This window comes from Rhamphochromis longiceps, linkage group LG12 (assembly GCF_057381845.1).
Source record: "Rhamphochromis longiceps isolate RC_006_pf linkage group LG12, R_longiceps_female_GT1.1, whole genome shotgun sequence".
Classification (NCBI taxonomy): domain Eukaryota; kingdom Metazoa; phylum Chordata; class Actinopteri; order Cichliformes; family Cichlidae; genus Rhamphochromis; species Rhamphochromis longiceps.
In genome coordinates this window covers 39111852-39135945 of record NC_140568.1, presented here as the reverse complement: position 1 = coordinate 39135945, position 24094 = coordinate 39111852, and the positions used below count along the sequence as shown (strand labels likewise).

The window sequence follows — 24094 nt, the reverse complement described above, 5'->3', positions numbered from 1 at the left end:
TAATTCTGTCAAATAATTGGTGAAATGTTATCATTTTAACAGCAAATTTATCAGGTGGTGTCTTCAGTGTTGTACTTGGACAGACATAAAAAGTGATAGTGTGATCCCAGTGATGCCAGTGGACGAGAATACTGTTAATCATATAATGCCCAGTTCTACTCGAAGACAGCTTGCACTTCAGTAATGCACTTTGGTACTTAACTTTATCAAAACATGAGACGCTCTACTCCAGTATATTTTGAATTCAAATATGATACATTATATGGACAAAAATACTGGGCCACCTGCACCTGCAGGAGGTAAGCGGCCATGGAAATCCATACCACGAAATTCCTGATGCACAGTTTTGATTTTAATACTAAGGGACAGTTGCAACTCTGTGCCTCAGCACTTTGTGACCCTGCTTTGTAACCTTTACATGGTGTACCGCTGTGTGGCTGAGTTACTGTGGCAAGTGTGGCTTTGCAACAACACCATTTAGTGGTATAAATGAATGGAAGAAAATTCACAAATGGACTTCCCACAGAGGCATGCTCAAATTTACTGAATGACCCATTCTTTCACAAATATTTGTAAAGGCAGGGTGTGCCATTGTGTGTACTCCGTGTGGCTTCTTGAGTTTTGTGGACCTGTGGCTATGGGACTGAAATTATCTGAATTAAGAACAATTAGGAGGTGTGCCCAAATACTTTTATACATATAGTGTATTTTTTACTCCATAAAATGTATTTTAAAGCTTGAGTTAGTTATTATATTTTCAGATTTCTAACATAAATCTACTGTAGATAAAGTTACCCAGCAGAATATGATTAATTAATCAACACCAAAGTGACACGATAATAAATCATTAATTGTGAATGAGTGTTACAAAGCATATGATTCTGCAAGCACTTTTGCTTGCACTAATAGGCAGTAATGCTAAATACATTTACATTAATTAAATTAATTCTGCCTTAAAATGAATTTATTAACAAAGAATTGATGTTGGGAGTGTTACTAGGCCTACCTCTAGAAGAGAAAGGCACTTCACATTTATAGAAGAGAAAAGAGAAATAAATGTTTAAATAGTTTACCAGTTACAACAAAGAGACACTGTAAAGATCCTATGTTTAGGGCATAACTCAAGCAATGGCTGATGGCAAACCATATCTGTGATTGCTTTTAACTTAACATGATGTATTGTTTTACAATCTGTGTTTTCAGGTCTGTTTGTATTTTTACAGTATTTTCCATAGTTTCATGTTACCTGCCCAAGTAGTAATGATGTAAATTAGTAGTTTTGGGTAAAAAAATCTGGCATGTCTACATTTTATATGTCTATATGATGTCCATTAACATGCACTGTGTCACAGTCTGGCGAGGGCAGACTGTATGAATTGAAAAAGGACCCAAAATGCAGACTCCAAGGAACAGGGAACAAAACTTGAATGTTAACAAAAGGCGAGCCGTTTAATATGGCTGGAAAAAAAGGTACAAACAAAGGGCAAGGCAAACTGAAGCAAAATTAACACAAACCTAAACTGGGAAATCTAAACAAACAATAAGAAAAACCTAGACACGAAACTTGGAAGCATGGCATAGGAAACATGGCGTGGACAACAGACGACCTGACAATCACACACTGAAAACAGAGGACTTAAATACACAGGAGGTGATTAGGGGAAGTGGAGACACATGAGGAAACAGCTGGCACACATAACATAATGACGTCACAGTGGGAGAGTAAAACTGAACATGATGAACACAGAACACCAGACCTCTTCACAATAAAACAGGAAACATAATGAGACATAGACATGACAACCCGAACTTGACAACGTAAGACACAGACATGAAACGCATGAAGAGCAGGGGAGATTTAACATGGTTGGAAACACGAGGGGAAAATAATAACTAGAAACACTTAGGCATAATAATACAAACTTGATAACATAAGACACGCAGCATGAAACACGAAGGGTGAGGGGAAGCTTAAATACAGGGGAAGAAAACACAAGGAGTCTAATAACCAAATGAACTTAGATAACCTAATGAACAAAATAAACTCAAACTTAAAACGCTGGGTCAAAAGACCCAGGACCATGACACACTGTTCCTTTTAAACAATCAAAAGTAAAACTTTTGATTTATTGGGGAAAATAAGTAAGAATACAACTTTTTTTATTGATGGTCTGAATACTTGTTTCTCCACATTACAAAACAGCTATTCAGTAGAATGGAATTAATTTAAACAGATCTAGATTTTTATACTCTCAAGTGCCACTTCTGGCATAATGTCTGTATTAGGAAACAGGTCTGTATAAGCCTGAAAATTATAATACTTGAGTTCATTTTTATTATCATATTAAGGAGTGAAACTACAATCCACACATTCTCCTCACCTTACATCTATGCCTACACATGTCCTCATTTCCACGCCGCACACTCCCTCCCCATTTTTCCTCTGTTTGTCATCCAAAAGGTATCAGTGGAATCTGTTAGGCCAGGAGCCAGTAATCATTATCAGCAAATATTCTTCATTTGCATCCGAGGTTGAGGTCCTTGCTAGTGAATACGCGGTATTCGTTTCGGATCAAATATTGTGGTTTCCTGTGCCCCATCCTACTCCTCCACTGGTTTTCATTGGTCTCCCCGCTCCCCCGGCCATCCTATTGCAAAAACTACTGGAAACGGCCCTGATGCAGAATAAACTCAATAATTTTACAGTTAAACTTCCAAAGTACAACAGCAGGTGGCATCATCGTACTGAGCATATTTAGCAGACTAGCTGGCTTGCCATCTCTGAAGTTGCAACAGAATCGGGATGACTCAGTCCATGCATCTTTAATGATTTGCAAAGGAAATTGGGTAAAGGATCGTTGGTCGTTCACTTTTAATAAATTCTTTATTAATATCTTTATTTTTGAATGCTGCGCCACTGTAAGAATGATTCATACTTTAAAAATTTGTATTGAATTCGGACAAAACAACTGAGCATAAAGTACACGCAAAACAATCAGTCAGATATATATTATGTGGAAAATACCAAGCGCGCAGAGCGCACATCCTCCAGCGGTCGGTTCCCAACACGAGGCAACTTTATTTCCGCCTGTCTGTCAGAGTGGCTGTCAAACACGGGCTAGGGGTTGTGCTCCTGCTGCTCCGTCATTCAGGAAGTCTAGACCAACTGACAGCACTTCGAGAAGTCACAGCGAAATCTCTAGAGTCGGACAAAATAACCCTGAAGTGCGTACGGTTTTCACCAAGGACGAATTTTACAAAAGGTGAGTAGTTTTTTCACTCTGCTGTTGCGCTGCTGTCAACGTTTGTCCCCATCCACTGTAACGGTTAACAGCTCGTGCTAAAAGCCTCGCGCGCTGAGAACTGAAAATGACACTTCCTCTTGGCTCAACGGCTGAGCTACTGTAGCTAAATGTCAAAGCGGTAAAAGTGGATACAAAGGAGTAGTAGTGTCGATTAGGTTGCACCTGAAGTTGGTAATGACTATCATCGCCTGTTTTCGACGTTGTTCGGCTTGTTGTTTGAACGCAACTCAGAGGTGGTGAGTACTGAGACAAGCATCAGCTCGCTGGGGTTAAGTGCGTAGGTTTGGTTTTTAACGGCTTTAACGAAGTGTGCACGTTTGCTCGTTATTGCACCTTTTTAAAGCCTAGGCTGAATTGTGGGTATTTTTTTACGCTGTGAACTGACGAAGAAGAAGCTTTGCTGTTTGGTTTGTTCCTCGGGGGGTGAGTATGCTGAGAAAACGAATGACAGCTTGTAGTGAAGTGAACGTTTGGGGTTTTTTTTTTTTTGCAACAGACAAGGTGGCTGGGTGGTGTATAAACTTGTCCATGGTGTTATTTTAGCAGTCTCACGCAGTGTGAGTGTCAGTCCGTTTGAATCTGTCACGTCCAAAATGACTGTGGTACCTTCCATTGCACATTGTTGTGAGTGAGCTTTTACTATCAACGCACGGTCACAATGGCTTTCGGTTGAGACAGTGTAACGTCCACTATGCATGACACTACGCATACTTTTACTACGTCTATCTGAAGCCTTTTTACACAGGCGATCATGATCTGCACACCCTGTTTTGTTCTGCTTTTGTGGGGGGTTTAGGATTTAGATTGTAGGATTAGACTGCACTAATTTAATGCAAAGACAACAACGGTACGTCATTCATTGTTTTATTATATAAGTCATTCATGGCTTGAATTGTACCGGACATCTTCACCTGCACACGAGACGGTGCTCCATTAAATGGGCAGTAGTTAAAAGTAACTGTAGGCTAATACGGCGCGCTCGAAATGGCAGATGTAGATAGCAAGCTGAGCACTAAAACCCAAGCTGACCCAATATGATGTCATCTCTTGTGTGTAGAGCGCATGAGTGAGAGGAAGCAGACCCGTGTTTGACTGCTAAACTGTGTCATTTGTAAAGATTTATTTTAAGAAGCCTGCCCACTCAATTTCAGGCATGGATCGCGGGAATTTAATCCTGTATTATGACACTGCACCTGCATGCCATTCACATCGATTTGTAGTATTTTTTTTCTTTTTTTTTTCTGTTATGTCATTTAGCTTAGGAATGATGCACTGTAGATGAAAACCCTGTGTGAATCAATTTTGCACACTGTAGTTTTACACAGTGGTTTACTCATCTTGAGATAATGTTAAGTGAGTATTGTAAAACTGATGTCAGTTCCCCTTTATAACATCTGTCAAGTTTGTCTTTCTGTGCTATGTCCGAGTTTCTCTGCCCTACTTCGGTTTTGTTCAAAGGGCAAATACGTCACTGTTGTGCAAGTGTGTTTTGTCCGTTTTTCACATCATTCACATCTAATCGGTTCATCGACCACCCAATCGCAGTTCCACTGACATAGGGAACAGAAAGTGTCACACTTCCTTATTGGTATCTCCTTTTATGATTTTGATTGTGCCATTTTCTCTGAATGTTTCGATCCCAGTCACAACATAGACTAGATGTTAAAGGTACATGTAGCATAATGGTGCACAGATAATGATGGACATAGTATTTTAGTTCACATTTCAGATCAAACCACAAAGTGAAAAGGGATCTATGTAAGCACTAAAAGAGGCTCAAGAAGTGCTTTTACTGTGACAGTGTAGAAAGATTAAAACATTTTTGGAATGGGTCGGAGTGATATATGCTAAAATGATTTCAAAAGAAATTCCACTAAACCTCAAGCTTTTTCTTTTCTGTTTGTAGCCAGGAGGACACGACTGCAATTAAAATGAAGAACAATTAATGAACCTCAGTTGTTTGAATGCCAAAGAGCTAATTGTGACGTGTTTTTTGGGTGGGGGAAAAAACCAAATATTACCCACAGGATAAGATAAATAATGTCAATTCTTCCACTAGATAGAATAACACATATATTAAAATCTAATAGGAAATCAGTGTGAAGTGAGCAACAGCCATCCTATACCCATTTTTACAATGTTCACAGAATGTTTTGTCTTTAATGTTAAAAAAAAAAGAAAAGTTGTTTGGGTATAAATTACCTTGTATATTAACAAAATGAGTGTTTTCCTGTTTGTTTGTTTGCATGTTTATTTGTTTTTATCTTGTTAATTTTTTTAATTGTTTAATTTTTTTAATTTAATCTAAACTATTTAAACAAATACTCAGTGCACAGATGTAGAGGAGACAGAGGTGCGTGTGTGCGCGTGTGTGTGTCTGTATTCTCATGAATTCAGGAAATCAGTTAGTGCTTTCAAGAAGGCAAGGCATCATGAAATAGAACAGTGGGGAAGGACAGCCTCAAAATTAGTAATCTAATTCAAACCTGCAAGGATTCAACATGCTGGAGAGAGAGAGTGAGAGATATGATGGCTTAGTGTGCTCTGACTCTGTTGTTCTACTCCATAGCCAAATCCCTTATCCTAATGAGAGAATTTATTCTGTTGGGATCTTCAAATTATTGCATTAATGTCACAAAGAGGAAATGGACTCAGCAGAATGGAAACCACAGTTCCCAGTCTTTTATGACAGACGGGGCTTGCTTCTTCTGGGTCTGTCCACATGTCATTGGGATGTACAATGGGCTGCAGCAGATTATCTGTACAACAGATACTGCCATCTTATAAAACAGACTACATTAGTTATAACAGTTGTCCTGACTTCTATGTGCCCTTTATAGGTCTTGTAATATGCTGCAGCGTCTAATGCAATCTCTGTCTGTCTCAGTGAAATCCTGATTTGTTTTATTTCAGAGAAACTAGAAGCCACTGAAGCCCTCTACTAGCTTTACACAAGATGGGATTTTTTTAAAAAACAACCCAAAAACTTATCAATGGGAAGAGTTTAACTGTATCAGCTATAATCGAGAAATTAAACTCCCAGTCCCCCTATGTGAATGTTAAAGTTATCGAGTTGACCTGTTCTTTTGAAAAACCTAGACAAGCCTACTGGTAGGCCTCTTACAGTTTGGAAACAATTATGTAATAAGGTTATTGGCATTGTCATATCCACATATTTGAAACAGCAATTGTGATATTTTACAACAATTTAACCCCTCAATGAGAAAGAGCTGAATTTGCTTCTAGGTGAAACCTGTTGAAGTGAAAAGCTTTTTCCTTTCACATGATGAAAGGCTGACTTTTGAAACCTATATTACAGAATTGTCAGTTATCCAGTGCCACAGCAGTTTGGTGGTTTATGCTACAGTGGCAGGGCACATCAATATTAAAGGGCTTCTGTCAGGCTTAATGTTATGCAGTGATCTGGTTTAGGATGTCTGATACAGGAATGTTGTCTCAGATAGTAAGGAGAATTATGCCGTTTCTCCCCCCACCACTGATGTGTTCATGCGTACTGCTTTTAATGATGATTTCAGTTGACAGCAAAACTCTGTACTGCTGCAAGATCATAGTCTTGTGAAGCCAGCAAGAGAGAGTACCAGCACAGATATGTGTTAGCAGGATTAATCTATAGAAGCACTTTGTTTGATTAGCCAGTCAGAACTACCTACGGTACACGTGTGCATGTTCACAGTGGGTGCGTTCCTAAATCTTCTTTTGGTGTGCATTAAAGCAGCGTTTGTGTCCAACTAAGAGTGTCTATTTAATTAAATGTGAAGATGGTTAGTTCCTCAAAGCAAATGCCCTTTTTATAAACCATCTGTTGATTCATGTCCAGCTCATAGTTTCTTTTATTGGCATCACTTCTGGATTTTTATGGCAATGGCGTATTTGCACCACTGACCATCATGGGGAAAAATGTGAAATGGATCTAGTCAAGGCCCAGCAGCTGGTGCAGACCTGAGTCATGGCCTTGGTCTACTGAAAGCTGTCTCAGAGGGGGGAAGCCACGGCCCAGCAGATGTCTCATCAACAAATGCCTCCCCAGTGAGTGTGCCACTTCTGCTGTTTACTTGCCACCTTGCACAGCTGAAAACTGTATTAGTCAGACCAACCACTTTAGATCTTGAGCAGAAGTATTCAGCTGTCGCCCACTGAAGTTTTCACAATGAAAATATTGCACACCTAAAAAGGTAATTATTGCAGCAGTTCTGATCTAAGTATGTGTGTGCTTATTCATCTGGAAATTCCTATTGGATTTTATAGGCTTTTCACTAGTGTAGCATCTGGCTCAATTTCTTCACTGAGCACAATAATGTATGTGCTGCATACTATTATGCACCACATATTGGTTGTTAAATACGTCATTCTTCCTAATGTACTACATGTCCATTGTTTCCTTCATTGTTTTTTTTGTTTTTTTTTTTCAAATTGTGTCACAAGATAGGCATTTTGGCAAGTTAGCCTCTGTGGGTGTGGGAGGTTAGCACGAGTGACTTGATTACAGAGCTTTATTAGAAGTGCGCATCCAATCCCCTGGCGAGGTTGCAGCTGTGACCATGAGTAGGCCCCCCTACCCACCCTCTTTTCAACCCCTATTATGTCCAACTACATCTGTCTCCCTTTTTTTTTTTTTTTTTTTTTTTTTCGTGAAATGTGCAAGCCTATCCCTGCTCTTCTATGACTAGGCCAAGTTGAAGTGCTGAGGAATTATGAGGAGCCATCACCATCACCCAAAGAGACATTACCAATGCTGATGGCTGACTTGTCTTATCTCTGCCCACCACTACCCCTCCTGGGCCTAAGGCTTAATTTAGCCTGGCAGAATGGCGGAAAAGACTCAGACTGGACTATTTTTAGAACTACATGGTTCACTGTAATATGGGTCTTTAAAAAATTGAAAGTGTCATGTCATAGGCCTACCATTTGCCTCTGTTCTGCTGACTCTCCCCTGCATGCAAGCCAACTGGGGAAACTCTAGTATGCACTGTGAGCTTCATAGAGTGGGGCATGTCAGCAGGGCTTAGGATGCATGAATGTGATGGACACATTTACTGATGTGAGTGGGGGTGAGGTAATGCACCGCACCACATCTATTTTGGGAGCTTCCTTTGGCTGCTCAAAGCGCTTTTGTGTCACACAGTTATTCACCATAATTTTTCACTCAGCACTTTTGCTAACATGTCTCAAAACTTCATTCATTTATTTCAGAGCACTTTTCATTGGTGTGAAGGTTCAGAACCTTCATGTTGGCAAAATTGTGGATGCTGTGGTCAACAGTGACCAGCAGTGACCATTATAATAGCTTTTATTCCATAGCACTTCTGAAAGATCTATAGGGCATCTAGGATCAGTAGTGCTACCTAACATGATGTGAATGTTTGATAACTTCTCATCATGTGAGCTACCAAAGTGCATGCCAAAAACGCCCTGGTCCCAAGGGAATCTAGGCCTCTGCCCAAGCTCTGTGCAGCTCTAATACTGTGACTGGACAGCCTCCATTGGGTCAAGTGGAGATTTGTTTCTGATGAAGCTGGGGGAGATTGTACCGTGCTGTCACCAGCCAGCAGTGTATCAAGATAAATGTGAGTTTTATTTTTCATTTTTAGCTAACTCTGTATTTCAGCCTGGCTTCTTTCACAGGCACTTCTTTAAAAGGCAAGAAAACATTAGGACAAACAAGGCATGGAGGTTGGACTAAGAAACAACACTGAATTTCTCTTGCACTTGCGTCTCTTCCCATAGTTGCTACTTTCCAGCCAAGCTTTTTGTGTTATCTCTGTATTCATCAACCGGACTGTTGTGTGTCATAATGAATGAGGAACATAGGAGTTTCTCATGGAAAAAAATGTAAGGCCAGCCAAAGTAAGTACTTCAGCCACCCCTTTCTTGCTTAATAGTATTTACCAGGAGAGCTTTTGATGCCTTTATGAACCCTGAGAGCCTGGGGTTAAACTGAACAATTGTCCAATTACACTGCGACTTACCAGTCAACACCCAGCCCCACTGCTTCCCTCAGTCATTATAGTTTACTCACTCACTCTCTCACACACAGGCTCTCATCATGACCCAGAAGGCTGCAAACCTTAGCATAATTGCAAGGATGATATCGTCCCAGACTGCTAGATAGGAAGTACTTGCATTGTTAGGCCAAGAGGGTATCAAAGAAGCCGACATGCACACACCCTCACTGGGTTGTCATAGACGGTAGCCAGCCTGACCCGCGTCCAGCTATTGTTTCCTGGTATGATACAGGAGCCATGTCAGATAGGAAAGCCTATTGTGCTTTCATAAACAATTTAGAATGAAGTATCAAGCCAATATTACTGCTGGATTAGATGCCAAGCTTCAAGTTGCTTGTTTAAGTTGTGATTATTATAATACACAGTATAATTAAGAAGTTATTCATTGATTAGCTTTCAAACTGTCCATTGTATAGAGAAATTAAATGAGCTGTGCTGAGCATTGGTACTCCATTACACATGACTGCTCTGATAATAAATGAAACAGAGAACCAGCTGCAGGCACTGCATTGGTCAGTACTTGATATTCATCAAGTCTAAAAGCTTCTGTTGGTCTGCCACTCCTTTTTATTCCTCTTCTAACATGAAAACATCCTTTCTCTGACTGTGATATATTTGGCTATTTGTTACAAAATGTTCCTGTTATTTATTTATGCCACTTCCCTGTACCAAAAAATATTTGCAATACAAAAACGCACATGATTAATTATTGATTTGGCAACACATAAAGAACTGTAGAGTTTTGTTGACCACATGGTTCATGACCTTCTATCAGTGTGTACCAGTGATATCACAGTGCACAATTAAAGCAGAGATGCAGGGATAGTAAGACTTTACCAATTCCAAAGTGACATGGTGCCAGAGGCGTTGAAGAACTTAATAGGTCCCACCAGGAGCAGCAACCTGGACTACCAGTCAAAGCTAGAAATGATGGGAAAACACCAGGATAATTACAAAAAAAAAGCTCAGGGTGATTTACTGATTAATGACACTGTTCTTAAAATCTGTCTAGCACTGCTATTTTTCTACATGTGTCCTGGAGCAGGAAATGAGGCTGAATACCTTCAAAATTGTGATTGTGATAGTTGCATACAGCTAGGCTGCACACAATGGTTTTTAGCTTTTTCCATCTGGTTCTAATAATGGATCACATAAAAAGTACAATGAAATTGAGATTGTTAGTATTACAGATCTTGCTGCGAGAACTACCTGATTGTCAGTTAACAGCTAATTAAAACTAAATCTGTGGGCATAAAATTAAATGATAAAAACATTTTAATAATACATTAGTTGTTAAAATAATTCATCAATCAAAGGAGAATTTCCTTTTTTTTCTAGATATAACTTCGGAAAATAAAAGTTTAGAAGTGCTATATACAAAATTCAGGACCACTGAGTACTGCTCTAGAGCATGACCATCTCAGACTGGAATATATAGCCACACCATCCATCCATTCGCTTCCGCTTATCCTTTTCAGGGTCGCGGGGGGCGCTGGAGCCTATCCCAGCTGTCATAGGGCGAAAGGCGGGGTACACCCTGGACAGGTCGCCAGTCTGTCGCAGGGCTAACACACAGGGACAGACAACCATTCACACTCACATTCACTCACACATTCACACCTAGTGACAATTTGGATTAATCAATTAACCTATCCCCACAAGCTGCATGTCTTTGGACGGTGGGAGGAAGCCGGAGTACCCGGAGAGAACCCACGCAAACACGGGGAGAACATGCAAACTCCACACAGAAAGACCCCGGCCTGATGGTGGAATTGAACTCAGGACCTTCTTGCTGTGCGGCAACAGTGCTAACCACCGTGCCACCGTGCTGCCTATATATCCACACCTTTCCCCCTTTTACATTTCATTTCCAACATTACTGTTTGAACATGAAACACAAGCGTGAAAAGATTGTTAACACCTTTAGCCTTTAAAAAAAAACAAAAAAAACACTGGGTAGCTTTTGCAGGCTATGAGTCACCTGATGCCCCCTATTGTGATGAGTATCTGACTGCTTTTTTGTTGCTCTCCTCTGCACTCTGTTACACTATGTGTGTTTGTGTGTGCCTGCACCTCCAAGAAGAGGAGATACAAAGTGAAACTGAGAACAGCAAAATGGCAGTCGTTTCATTTCTGAGAGACAGCTGAAAAGAAATAAGTGGACATAATTTATGTAAAAATCAGAACAAATATACTTGGACTCAATTCTGGCATGTAGGGCAAATTAGGAGTCATAATTTTGCTGGTGTGGCCAAAAAAGCCACATAGAAATAGCTTGGAGTGGGCATGCACTGGCACAATAATACATACAACAGATTAGGACTTTTGCAATGAATCTCCTCCCTCGGATGGCTTAGGTCATTATAGTTAAACTTAGCACTGCCATTCTGGCCCTGGGGAACAGAATCAAAGTGCAGAACCGTGTGAATGTTGATGAAACTGTTGAGCTTGGTTCTGGTTGTACTCCTGATCTCATCTACCTTGTTCAGTCTTGAATACTGCGAGGCACTTCATAAAATCTCGACTTAGAATGTTTACTGGTAGCACTTGTTGCAGCTGGATCACTGAACCATGCTCCATTTAAGTGCAGCAGGAAGTGTTACGTAATTTCTTATTTTTTATTTCTCTTCATAATTGACCAGACCAACCACATCTCCTTAATAGATGCACATATATGCAGAACCATCCTCATCACGATATGGCATAAAAATACAAATCATTAACTTTTTAAATAAAATTCTCTATAACATTGGTGCTACCTTTAAGTTATTTGTATGGGTAAAATCTGGCCTCCATGGGGAAGATATCACATTTATTCCCCATGTCGGTTTTTTTTTTTTTTTTTTTTTTTTTGAGTGTGAGTAAAAGAGGCTTGGATGAATCAGTAAAGATCTAAAAGAGGAAAGGGGGAGGCTAAGTTCTGAACCTGAATTAATTCCCAGATTAATTGCGGGCAGACTTTACAGGGGATAAAAGCTGAAATCCTAAAGCTTAAAACCCATGGGCCCTCTCCCACTCTGTGTAAACTCCAATGATGATGTACATAATTTATACTGTCAGTGTATATTTGAAAAAAGAAGAGGAAAAAGCAAAACACACGGGAAATGACTCAGTGGCCTAGATGCATGTTTCCTTTTTGGGGTTTCCTCTGCTTAATTTCCTCCCTTCATCTTTCTCTTTCATTTTACTTTAGCATGCTGTCTTTTCTTTTTAAAAGGCAGAGTAAAGAAAAAAAGGTTATAGGTTCTGTTTCTCCTGATGTGTTGTATGCACTGAGACATACTTTTGACAGATTATCAATCAAGAAAAATACATGTTCCCTTTGATTCTCATTAACATAAAACTAAATCAGTTGAGGCACTGTGACATGAGCAAGCAAAGTTTGTTGTGTTTGTCTAGAACAACATGCAGGCTTTGACACACACCTCTTATGGCCCTACTCCTTATAAATTTTTTTTTTTAATCATTATTTTGGTTTTTTTCACGGTTAACGGCAGTGGTACGCTAGCGCTTGCAGGACAGCTTTATTCAGTCTATTATAAGGCTGACATCTTTGGGAGGCCTACCCATTAATGTATAACTGTGATATGCAACATCCCATGAGGCCTCAACAAAAGACTGCATGACATCATTGCTATTCCTCCAAGAACACGGCCTTCAAGAAAGTCAGAAAGAGTGTCTCATCTGTCCCACATAGGAGTCTTAAATGGAATCCATTCACTGAGCTGTGAGATTTAGTGTAGACTCATGTTCATTGCTTTGGCTTTGTCTGAAAAGAAGGCAGTATTGCTCTGAATTCGACAAACCTTGCTCGGCAGATTAAGAAAAGAAGGCCACTGAAAAGATTAAGATACTTCTCCAGGCAAGGAATCTGAATCTTTGTTCTAAGTCTCTTGCACCAGATTACAGAATTTAGGGAAATCTGATTCACTCACCCTGTTGGAGGCAAATGCTCATATGCAAAGACCGTAGTAGTTTGAGTTCCAATGATGGCACTGGAGCTCCAGTCATTCCCAGCTAATGGCAGCTCAACTTGCCTATTAAATTTTGCTCTTATTAAAATTTCATTATGAACAAAACTCAGCAAGTAGCGGCTACATGTCCTACTCAGTGTAATGACTTCTCTTTTGCACGGCTTTCACCATAAAGCATGCAGTAGGCCTCTATTAATCTTTCTGCTGCTTGATTGGAAAATCCTGTTGGGCTTTAGAGTAGCACTTCACTCAACTCAGCCCCTCACTATACATGTGCATGCGCACATTTAAAACTAGATCAGCTGATGTGTACTTCCACAAGTTAAAATCCCTGTCTGTGTGTTTTCGTGCACCTTCCTCAGTGACTATACTTTCATGTAGTGACTGTGTATTCTTGTGTGACTGTGTTTATGTACAAAGTGTTTGTGTGTGAGCATTTTCTCATACGTTCAAGCTCATGCATTTTGCATGGCCTTTTGGGAAAGCAGAATGGGGCTACAGCAGTTGGATGATTCACTGTCTGGTGTGGGCATCTGACCACTACCACTTGTTACTGTGGTCTCAAGGACATGCCTAGTGAAGGCTATTGCTAAGAGACTCAAAGAGCAAAGAGTGTTCAAGTCTCTGAAGAACTTAAAATTGATGAGTACAGTAGTGTGTAAAATTCCTCAGTTATCAGTACTTGCCATGTCATGTTTTAAGTAAAGAATTCAAATCATATTCCTTTAAATATTAATGGCGTCTGTAAGGCCTTATTGCCTAAGTGAACTGGATATCTCCTCTGTGTTTGTGCTGTGGGTGTGTTTTTTCTTAGTTTTATTTTTTATTTTTTATTGGAATTATGCAACAATACAGCCCATCTGAAAAACTTGATGGGGGGGGGGGGGCGTATTCAACAGAAGGCAAATTATGTATTTCATTTTAGCCTTAGTAGTGCTGGAAAGTACTTTATTGACTGCTCATTGAAACACTGAAACACATTACTGACAACAGAGAAAGGTTCTGGTTTGCTATTTGGAGCAATCTTGAGTTCAGTATCTTGCCCATTGGCATGTAAAGGAGCTGGGTATCAAATAATTAGTGGACAATCCACTCTACCACCTGAGCAACTATCCACAGCTCTTGTGTGTTTATGTGTGGAACGGAAGAATATTTTTTTCAACCACAATGAAAATCAATACAGTTGAGAATTGATAGTGTCATAAACAGTCCCATGGTTATTGCCTAGTCGATATGGCCTATCTAGTCATCCAGCCCCAGCTGAGCCTGCATAGATATGCCCAATGGCGGTGGATGTTACACACGTTTATACCAGTTTACAACCAAAAGCAGTCCAGTGTGTCACAGAGTGCCAGTAACAGCTTGGTACCTGAATGCTGAGACCTCTTTGACCAAAAGGCATTTACGCCTAATTGTTTTCCTTTTTTTGTGAATCAAAAAAGGGATTTTTCCCCTAATGATTTAAAGACACACAAAGCCCTGGTTTTACTTCAAAGTAAATTTGTTACTTTCCTATTTTCTTACCTAAACTACATTAGCACCAGAAATGGCTTTTAAAATGAACATTTTAAGCATTTCACACAGTAACTGTAATATCATTTTCGACTTGTGTAAATTGAAAACTATGGGTCTTGGTTCAGTTGATTTCTTTAGGTGTGAAAACATGGTGGAAAAATATCAACGTGCTGGGCCCCATGATTTGCCTTTCACCCACCCATTATCATAGGCAAACTATGGGTATATATTTAGTCATGACATCATTACAGTAAATGTCCTTCATACTATACTCTGAAAGAATAATTTGCTCTGCTCATGTGACTGTAATTTTTTGGTTATGCCACTTTTGTTAAAGCATTCAAAAGCAGTAGAGGCCTAGTGAAGTGGAAATCGTCTGAAATACATGCTTTTTTTGTTTCAAGGTGAGATACAGGGCAGATATATGTATACAGTTATGTGTTTGTCAATCTATTTGTATGAGCAAGAATACATTAAAAGATTACAATAAAAACAATTTTTTTGAAACTAGGGAGAGGAATGGAGCATGTGCAGAAGAAGAACCAGTTAAAATTTTGATTCAGTGTGGTTCAAAACCAAATGCCATCATCCTTGGCATAGCATGCAATCATTCCATACCCTTTTTTATGGTTGTCTTCGGGCTTTTTGCTTGGACCTGTCTTAGGTGAATCAAAACCATAGAAATTACAGGTTGCCCATGTGGAAGGATTTTTTTTCTCAAATTATGCTTACCCTCACTTACCACATTATACATTTGCCTGTGAAAATCTATAAATCAATTTAGTGTTTAAATTTCAAAACATAAATGATGTAAAAGTTTTGATTGCTTATTTAGAAGCTGCTAAAAATGTTGTAGCTTCTGTTTTACTGTAGAAAATTTAATGTTTGCAATATTAAGATTTAGAATATTCCAACCAGGTAATTATAGCTATTAATATGGCCGTAGATGGGTTTTTTCCATTGTAAAACTGTAAAAGATGCAAAGACACTAATACCTTAATAATTTTAAAAAGTAATTTGCAGGAAAGTGTACTTTTACTGACTCATACTGTACATACTCATACTGACACACAGCCCAAAGCCAGCGTACAAATTTTGTCCAAACTAAAAAGAGAATATCTAGGTTAGTGTGAGCCCTGGGGCTAATTCAAGTATTATTTTATGGTTGTATTTATATTTATTTATTAACATCACGTTCTCCTGGGGACCATGAGTAAGTCATTGTTGCTAAGGTGCGCGCAAACCCTGCAAACCGCTTCAGATTAATTGAATGTTTTGGATATAATTTGCATAAATCCAACATGTGCATGTTGGTGTTTGTTCAGTGAGTCAGCTTAGAGGAGGTGGCGCTGGTGGAGTCGTGCTTTTAAAATAATGAACTGATCCTGTGCAGGGCCTACGAGGGTTTTCAAAAAAATAGAGTTTGACCAAAATGATTGCCCAGGAGAAAAGGAATTACATAAACATGGACCTCCCACATTTAGACATGTTTTAATTGCAGGCACGTCATAGAAGATAAAATATACAACAGAAAGCTGCCATGACGCAGCTGTAAGGGTCATAAAATAGCACACTGGAGCTTAACTGTTTCTGAGATTAGGTAAGATTCAAAATATTTTTATACTGGTTATGGTAATACCAGTTCCTAAAAGGTTATATTTTGACATATGTCTGTGTTAATACTGAATCTTAACAGTTAAAGAAACAGATTTATTCTCTTTAGTTAAAATTTTAGAGCCTATACTTTATTAAACACCAAAATCAATATTAAATTACAACAAAGTTGAAAGTGCTGAAGATTTTTACTTCAAAAAACATAAATATCAAAACACAGTCTTCATTCTCTGGCACTGTCTGTATGTGTAGAAAAGAGTCATAAAAATCCTGTTATGTTTTCATCCACCTTAAAGTGGAACAAAGGTGTGTCTGTGTTTGATGTCAAAGTTCAATAACTCTGTTGTCTCGTGCTTTGTTGGCCTTGTTGACTGCATGCTTCCCTGTCCTTCTTTTTTTGTTCTCAATTCTTTTAATAGCCCATCTTTAACCTCTTTAATCCCTTTGCTTTTTTCATATCAGTTTTGTTTATTTGAACTGTAAATAGAAACCTTTACTTAAACTGTTGCAAAGGAAGATGCAATTTGTTCTCGCAAAAAACAAACAAACAAACAAAACGTGCTATAGCTTCCTGCCTGTTCAGTTTTTTAAAGCCAGTGTGAGGTGAGTAGTTGTCAGATGTTCTGATTTAGTTTGTAGATAAAATATTTACATGGAAATATTTGATGTGGGATCCTCAGACAAACCGAATGTCTGACAAACATAAAAGTGCCATAAAGAAGTCAAGTACACTGATTTGCTGTTGCCTACACTGGCCAAAAAGCACCACAACTATGAAATGAATGTCTGTCTAGGTGTAAAATATTTACAAGGCCATTGCATTATAGGAGCAGTCACCCTACCCTCATAGCAGTCACAAATTTTGGTCCTAATTTTCCATTCCTCTGAATGTTATGTTATCCACTTGTAGAAATGTGCATATACTACCTGAGCTCTCACACATATTTTCTGATACTTTAATAAGTTTTTATTACCGTATTGAGATCAGATTTTCTGTGTATATTTTTCCTCATTAAGGGGAAAATTAACTATTGAACTCTAGATTATCTATGCAGATATTTCACAGTATGGCATAGTTATCGTTTAAAACTATCAAGATAACAGTGGTGAATGCAGCTGTCAGATAAAAAAAACAACTGAAAATCCTGTGCTGCAGTTTACATTTAGAAATATGTTTTATTCTGTTGGGAATTAAAAATAAAAACAGAACTTCTAACTCTTGCTTGGATTTTTTTTAAAGCAGCTGGGGTGGTTCTTTACTTTTTTGGTGCAAACTTTAGAATTGTTCAGTTAGGATTGAATAAGTTTAAAACCAGAAATCTGTTCAGAACAAAACCTATTCCAATGAAAATGGTGGTCTCACCACCTTCCATATATTTCTGAGAGAGAGGCAACATTTTAAATTGCCAATTAAATGCATTAAATTGCTGTTCTTGTTTTCATTAATACAGCTTCAATACTGAGCTTTTGTAGTTAAATGCTTTCTTCTCCTGCTCGTCATCTCTACTTCTTTCTTTGTTGTGTGTGTGGTTGTAACCTGTTGATCCTACAGCTCCCAGCCAGACGTGCCCACAGATAAACCTCCTGCTCTTCACCTTTTACTTTCTCTTATGTGCAAAATTGGCTGTGAGGGACTGTTGAATAATTTAGCAGCCTGGTGATGGGGCTCTGTGACACTGCTCTTAGTGTGTTTACTTGTTTCAGTGTGTGTGTCTGTGTGTGTCTGTGTTTGTATTTATTTAGGGAGGAGGGGTTTGGAAAAAGACAGTGTGTGAGAGAGACTGTGAGTTTGGGGGGAAAAAAACAAGACAGTAGACCACACACACTATTGACAGGGTTGGAAGAAAATGTTCAGCTGAAAAGGCACTAGCACAGATAGTTGCCAGAGAGGATGAATGGCTTTAATGAGAAAACTCCAGGCTTTGCTCTAGAGGGACAGACACACAGACCGACCCCTCTGTATTCATGGGATTTCTCTGAAAAAGCTTTCACAGTGAATGAAGGATGGTCTTTGTGCAGCAGAATGAGTGTGACCAGTGCTGTGCGTATGTTTGTGTGCCTGCATATGTGTGAGTATGCCTAGCTTTCATTACCATTTTCAGACAAGTGCACATGTGTCCAACGCACAAGGTATGCTGGTGATGCATTAATTGGGGGATGTTTTAGATACCACACAGGTCGGCTACTTCATTACCTCAGTACAAATGAAAATCACTCGTATAGAGAGGCTTGGGTACTGTGAATTTGCTTTACAAGACTCCAAATTAGGATAAAATACTTTTGTAGCTTCTTGGATGGAAAAATATTTCAAAGCAACTCAGAATAATCTCCTCTGAACTTTTAGGTCTTGGAAAGAACATTTCAAAGATGATCCTTGTATATGCTGAGACTTATGTTAGATTATCTGTGTGATTTGATTTTGCTGGCTTTATCTTTCACTGTGCCGAGATGGATAGAAGCAGTTTTTCCAGTGCAAACAATCAGAAGTAATGACTTTATTTTTAGCAAACCAACATTTCTATCTTCACAGAACTCTTTTTGTCCTGCATTTACTTTTTTATTCCAATACACATTGTCAAACAGAAATTAAACCTTTTTTAAATTTAAGATTTAAATTTACATGGAATTAAATGCAAAATGTTTCTATCTGAAAATCTTTTTATTTTTCATTCAGTTACTTTAGAAATGAATTAACTGTTTGTTTATTGAAATTTTCAATACATTTTCATCACTACTCTCTCCACGTCTTAGATTAGATTAAGTTTTTAGGCCTCTCAAGTCTAAGAGGCCCAAAGCCAAAGATATAATAGGCCTCCAAATCATTCTCATGTGTGAAGGCTTTTATGTGTCTTGGTTGTGCTTGTTCCATTCTCATTACATAACACTCTGTAGGTCTACATAATTGAAAATGGCTTTTCTACATCAATGTGGAGATTAAAATTGCCATTGACCTACAAAGCTGTAAGACACAAAAGGGCCGTCCTCCTCTGCTTTGTCACAAGTGTGCATTGTGTAACTTGGGACTATTGAGAGCCGTTCTACTGTAATAGACATTGCGAGTAACATTAGGGCCATTGTTGCTGGAGGTGCCCCTGAATCCGAATTTTTAAAATTATTGAAATTGCAATAATTGCAGGCTTATATAAAGTACAATATGCCTCTTTCAGAGGCAGGATTTCAACTTCAGTATTGTGTAAGAGCATAAACATAAATGAAGCAATGGAATAAATTTCATAGCATTCGTTGCTAGTAGATAACTAAAGTCTTAGGTTCTGTTCTGACCAATTCTGCTTAAATAGAGGGACTGGGTAACACTATGGTAATATTGGATGAACCAGGACCTTATTTTGGTTACAGTGAATTGGCATGTCTTGGCACTTTATGGTTGATTACAGTAACTTAATCACCCCTTTCGGGATGTACTTCACAGTAGCTGCAGCAATGTGCTGGTAACATTATCTCTTATACACTAGACTCACTCAAAACACTGGACCCACGTCACACACAATTTACACATACTTGCGCTTTGACCTTTTGGAAGATATGGGTATCAGCCTTCAATTTCACTTCAATAAGAGTACAGCACAGAGTGACGCTTTGAAGCATTGTCTTTCAGGGACTTTCATGGCTGTTTTGAAAATGCATTTTAACAGTGAATATCTTTTAAAGGCTGAAAGAATTTAAGATTATCAACATGTGTTAATGACAGTAGTGACCGGGAACATTTGGGTGGCATTATTTTACAATTAGAGATTTATTCAAAGTTTTCTGTCTTGAATGATCAAAAAAGCTGTCTGGAGACACAGTATTGCGCACTTTATACACCACCATTAGTGACCCAGTGACATTATCTTCTGTCTAAATGCTGGTTCTTAAACCTGTTTTTGTTATGTATTCTGGCAGTGTATTTGCAAGAACAAACGTTTTTGAATCCTTTACCATTTGGAATAACCAGTTTTTGGCATTGATTACTAACAAAATATAGTGAACCCAAGCTGTTTTGATGAGAAATCATCTTTGTAAAATATGGGTTTGGCTTATTTATTGGATGACTTGATTGACAAGCTCTCTTCAGGTCATGGCACAGCGGCCATTGGTAAACAAGACATTTGTCTCTCTTGTGCTCTCTTTTTCTTTAAATCATCGTGTTGTTCATTTGCTTTTGAGTTTTGGGTAATTGTCTTGCATCACTCACCCTCTCTGACGTTTTAGGGTCATGGACTGCTCCCCTGACATTTTTTTTTTTTTTTTGTAAAATTTCTTGATTCAGATTTGAATTAAAAGTTTCTTCAGTTATTGCAAAGCATCCAGGCCCTGGGGTAGCAAGCCATGATATTGGCCTCCACTATGTTTCACAGCTGGAATACAGTTTTGTTGTTGAGCGGTGCCTTTTTGCCCCCCTCTAAATAGTTTAAATCATGTGACTGCAGAATATCATCCACAAGTGTTGTGGAACATCCAGCTGATATTATTTGGAGTATACTTTAAAAATGTTTTCATCTTGCGCTTCTGTTAACACCATTCTTATTTAGTGTTTGTGTTACAGGGAACATGAATCCTTTGTTTTTTGTTGGGTTTTTTTGTGAGGGTTTTTGGCCAGTCAAATCAAGAGTTCTGCAGATGTTTTTTCCCCTATCCTTGCATCCTTATTTTACATTATGTGAATTTTCAGGGTAATCAGTGGTAGGAAGCATAACAACACTTCTTCTTCTTTTTTTCCCCCTCCCCCTCACACAGCAGTAAACAGACAATCTTACCTAGAGCTGACAAATGCCACGGAGCCTTTTCTAGCTCTATGCATGATTTTTAAAATGCTTCCTGTGAAAGTTATGGCGATCCAGACATAGTTTTTTATAGAGTGGGGACTTAGTTTTTTCCCTTTTTTCTTTAAGGATGTGATTACTGACCAAAAGTCTTCCACATTTTTTTTTTCCATTCACACAATGGAAACCCCCCAAAAACAAACAAAAAAAACCCCCCATTCTGCTGATAAAGCTGCCGATTACATTTGTTGTCTCTGCATTAGTTTAAGTCACGATCGTAGGCACACTAGCTCATCTCTAATCTGTACTTCATCCCCACGGTGCTTAAGCGAGATAGAAATGTAGAGGTCCATCAAAGTAATCTGTGCAGAGTTCATCATAAGTCATCTAAAGCACAAATAAAGTACCCACTGTAAGGTTCTGAGCTGTTGTTGCTTTAAGGCAACAAGAGCGAATCACTTCAAATAAACTAATGAGTAAGAATTGGCCCAGGGTTTAGGTCGGTGGATGGGCCACTTATTTGTCTAGTATTTGTCCCTCAATCCACCAACGCCTACATTTATGTTGGCATTAGGCTTAAAACTAATCTGAGAAGGTAACAGTCTTGTGTGCGTTTGTGCGTTTGTATGCATGCATGTCTCAGTAGTGCCACTAAGCTCTTGAGATGAGAGCTGCCCTGAAGTCTCCAAATCCTGCTTTACAGCATAAACTATGTATGTGTATGTGTGTATTCTTCACTGTGTGAAAATGAGTCACTGCTATAAAAATCCACACCATGCCACCCTGGCAGAATAATCAGAACATAATGTTTAGTTTCTTTCTATCTCGCTGGATTAGTTTATTTTCATCCGGGAAGAATTTTTCGTGTTGTTGAAATAGCCTCGCATTTTGGTTGCCTCGGCTTTAAATAAAGCGGTGTGTCACTATGGGACATGATTTTAAGCACAACTCCAAAATGACTCATCAAAAACCCACCTCAGTCATCCTCAGCCACACTGGGAGTCATTGATTACATTTGTAAACTCTGAGTATTAGTGTCATTCATTTAAATTTAGGAAAATCAACACTCAAAAAAGAAGGATGAACTATCAAACTAGCCTAACTGGTTTTTAGTGCTCCAATTATGCACATAATTCAAAAGTTGGCTACTGACACCATTTCTCGTGCTTTCAGTTCTTAGATTGCACAAAATTCCCCAGGTTTTCATGAAGGAAGTGATGTCATTGTTTATAACGTCTACAATCAGTTTTGTGACATTTTGTTTTTACATCTAAAAACTGAAACTAAAAGGGGATTAAAGTTGGACAAAGTCCATGTTTGACACCCTGACATCTCACTTGATGAATTGTTTGGCCAATCCCCTTGAAAGCAGTTTTTCTTTTTTTGTTTTATTTTTTATTTTTTTCAACCAAAAATAAGAAATGCAATGTTAGGCGGTTGAAGCAGTTTTTGTTGGCCAAGTTGTGTCTTGGAAATTGACAACATGTGACTCAAGATTTCTGATTCATATCACAGTGTGTCATAACAGGAGGAACAGAAAGTAAGAGATGGATTTCAGGATTTTGATTTCTAGGCAATACACTAATGAAGTTTATGAAAGAATGTTAACATAGAATGTCAGAGATGCTGTTATGCATGTTTTCCAGAGCATACGTTACCTTAATTCTTCTGAACTTGGAATAAGAAGTAATTTGATTAGTATTTCACTCATTTATGTTTGTACAGGTGAGCATGGACTAGTTAAGAGCCTTAAAATCAGAAACTTTTCACATGGGCTGTCACACTCTTTAACTTATCTTCTACAAACCCACAATATCCCTAACCCTTTTTTTTTTTAACTTTACTGTTTAAGTGATTACCACATGCTCTGTGCCTTAGTCTCAGCCATTTTTCTGTTGGTTTTTCTTTTGTTTTTTTTGTTTTTTTTTGTTTTTTTTTCTTTGTTAAAGCACATTTCATCATGTCATGCTGCAGCTGGCCCGCTAACCTTTATAACCTTCTCTTTTCCTCCAACACCACGACTCACATGTATGCACATCCACTGAATGCTCTGAAACATTTGGTTAGCATTGCAGCAGTATGCTTCTCAGCCACCAGGCCAGGAGACATTCCAGTTTAACTTTCATTTTTTTAAATTTAATATGACCTCTTTTCTGTTTCATTCACATAAAATGTGTAAAGGACCAGTATTTACAAAATTGCCTTAAGACTCGATTATGTTCGCTTGTGACAACAGGGTTTATCTATTGTAACTCATTCTGCTGATTTATTCTTCATTTTTGTACTGTACATAAAATATTCATGTTTTTTTTTTATTCAAATGAAGTATCTTTACAGTCTGCATGCATTTTCTGTGTTTATACCTCTAACCCTTAATCCATTAACTAATTGCTCAGTTAACAGATAATTAATCAGCAATCCAATTTGATAAAAGATTGTTTCAATGAAATTATTACAATTTGTACAGCCATGTCACATAATTAACTGAACAAGATTTTGACTCATTTCAAAGTAGTGTATTTTAAAAGCCCTTATATAGCTCACACAGTACAGTACATCAGTATAAAATGTATTATTTTATTTCAAAGTGAAGACAATCGAAACCTCTTTAAAACACTCACAATGCTGCCTTTATGTTCTTATCAGTCCATCAAATAAAACTGACCTCGTCAAGAACTCGAAGACTCAAATAAAAGATGCAAATAAACCTGTACTGTTATACTTATTCCCACTACATAGACTGTACATATTTTTCTTTTCATTGTTGCTTGGTCATAAATGCCAGGCAGGGTGGAGTAAGCGAGGAGGAGGAGAAGTGCAGCCACAACTTTCCCAGAGGCTCATGCAAGCGTCAGTTGTGTTATAAATCATTCAGGGACACTCAGAAGGGGCACAATACA

At 38.4% G+C, this 24094-nt stretch overlaps 1 protein-coding gene across 4 annotated transcripts in view; it reads left to right on the top strand.

Annotated features, from left to right (window-relative positions):
* The first annotated feature begins 3112 nt into the window (after nt 1-3112).
* Nucleotides 3113-24094, top strand: part of taok3a (TAO kinase 3a) — a 61850-nt gene continuing 40868 nt past the window's right edge. For 3 of the 4 annotated variants that reach the window (XM_085426272.1, XM_085426269.1, XM_085426271.1), the window contains exon 1: nt 3113-3263. The gene's annotated coding sequence lies outside the window, so the exon portion shown is untranslated. Of the gene's footprint in view, nt 3264-18252; nt 18501-24094 lie in introns of those variants that run through there. The other variant, XM_085426270.1, reaches the window with a different exon arrangement.